The 2,376-nt window shown below is 38.7% G+C and overlaps 1 pseudogene; it reads left to right on the top strand.

The window, feature by feature from the left end:
• The first annotated feature begins 1,099 nt into the window (after positions 1-1,099).
• On the top strand, positions 1,100-2,286 carry LOC119258469 (SWI/SNF-related matrix-associated actin-dependent regulator of chromatin subfamily E member 1-like; annotated as a pseudogene).
• The last annotated feature ends 90 nt before the right edge of the window (positions 2,287-2,376 follow it).

Here is a 2,376-nt window from a genome sequence, read left to right as displayed (position 1 = left end):
ATGTATTAGTGTTTTGGTATTTTTTGGGTAAATAACCCAAAGTGGATAGCTGGATGGCATGGAATTTCAGTTTTGGCATCTCATTATTTTAAATGAAGCAAATCTCACCTTTATTGTGGTTGATGAAACATCCTAGAACATAGAGGCATCTGTAGGCAACTTCTGTAGTTCTCAGTAATAATCTTCCCATGTGAAGAAGGAAAAAAATATGTATATGTATATAAATGTTAAGAGATGAGGAAATGTATATTTACCTTGACAGAAATCTGATAGTGAAGAGTGGGTATCTAAAAATACAAGGGAAAGAATGCCAACTCTGCGATGAGTTAGAAGAACAGCAATGTAAACTGCTCAAACAGCATAAAATATCTAAGGGATATGAAAAGAAGGAGAGATGCTTATTTTGATTCCTTGGTGTTACTTGGAGTGAATATTTTATAATTAATGTTTTGTTCTTATAATGGTTGCCTTGTTGTTCTGTGACCTTATTTAGAAGGCACATTTTTAGAAAATCAGTTCCAAAGACTTAACAATTATAGTAGGTCAACCTCATGATCATCCCAGGTTATTTACTCTAGCTTTTCACTAAGCCGGGGAATTGATTTTTCCCACTGTACTCAGTGGAATAAAGGTGTTCTTGCCAAAGAGAATGCGCTGCCTTTGAGATCAAATAGCTCCACCTGTGAGGAGAGAGCCAGTGCATGTGTACATACATGTACATGTTTTATAGGTCATGCACTGTTTTTTTGTTAATGGTTAGTTTTTAATGATAAAAATTGTGACTTACCAGCTTTGAATCTCCTGTTTTGACCATATTCCCTGGCATGTGTGATTTAATTGAATTGGTTAATAACAAATGTGGCACCAGAATCTTACTGACCAAAACAGTTTGGGGTGTGTGTGTGTGTGTAGATATGTATGTATTTTGGTATGTGTGTGTATATATATATATACCTATGCACACAGACGCTTTGTTTTAAATGAGACAGACTCTTCTAATTTGAGTTGTTACTATATTTAAAAATAAAATTGTTCCTTTTTCTGCTTGTGGTGTCTCAGATTTGTTTCCTAAGAAACTAAGAAGTTAAATTCTTCCAGAATGTAAAAAAGACCATCTTATTCTCGATCTCGCACCCCAGCTCCTGCAACACAAATGCCTAGCACACTAGGGTTTGTGGGGTACAATCCATACAATCATCTGGACCGCAGCTACAGGCTGGTATGGAACCTGGGCACTAGTAGCCGGCCATAACATTTGCTGGTATTATAATACCCAAACGCCCAAAGTCACCAAATAAGTTATTAATACCCTACATGAGGTGCATCAGAAAGGTCTAGACCAAGTAAAGGCTTTCAACCCTAACAAAGTTGTGGGAGATGAGCAATATTATTGGTGGTATGTGGCAAGATCTTACTGATGAAGAAAAGCAACAATATTTAAACAAATAGAAAGCAGAGAAGAAAAGTACAATGTATCTATGAAGGGCTGTCCTTTTTTCCCCACATACCTTGCATACATAAATGCAAAAAGACATGTAGAAACTGCTTTAGCAGAGAGTCAACAGAGATAGTCTCAAATGCAGAAAGAAGTTCTTTCCCTGAGCACTCAGCCTGCTGAAGATCCAGATGATTATGATGAAGACTCTTCAGTGAAGCATATAGGCACTGCCCATCCAGAGAAACCATTTTCTCAGATGTGGTGCCAGATGTCCCGGTCAGTTGATGAAAGGGCCAGTCCTGAAGGGTTCACTAGCAGAAACTGGAAGCTGAACATAAAATAGAAGAACTCCAGGAAAAGAAGGAAATTCCTGGAAAGCACAAATACATTTAACAATGAACTGAAAAGGTGTGGTTTGAAAGTAGAAGGGGATGAAGAAAATTGCAGCTGAAATTGCACAGGCAGAATAGCTTGCAAAAGGCAGGAGGAAAGGGAGAGAGAGGCAGCAGCGCACACTGAGCACAGTCAGGGCAACATGGATCCTGAGGAAGAGCACGGAGCTAATAAGATTGAAGAAAAGAAAGAAGATGAGAACGTGCCACTGGGGACAGAGGAAGATACATCTTGAAGAAACGATGGAAGCCAACAAAATGGTGAAGAAGGCACCTCTTCCCGAGGACAAGGAGAGCAAGCAGGAGGCGTGGCAGCATGGCAGTGGCAGAGACCAGTGATAGTAATACAGGCTCAGAGAGTAACAGTGCAGCAGTGGGGAGCCACCAACAGATCCCACACCGAAGATGGGAAAGAAAAAATTGTTACCTTGTTTTATGTGTTCTAGCAATAGATAACTTTTAAAATGAAACTCTTTTTTGAGCTTAAAAATATGGTTTAAACTAAAAATGAATTTGTTATTTTAATTCTTGCCACTGAATTTCTCA

Source organism: Talpa occidentalis, unplaced genomic scaffold (genome assembly GCF_014898055.3).
Source record: "Talpa occidentalis isolate TD23 unplaced genomic scaffold, MPIMG_talOcc4v2.1 talOcc4.487, whole genome shotgun sequence".
In the NCBI taxonomy this organism is placed as follows: Eukaryota; Metazoa; Chordata; class Mammalia; order Eulipotyphla; family Talpidae; genus Talpa; species Talpa occidentalis.
This window is presented reverse-complemented; position numbering and strand designations above follow the sequence as displayed.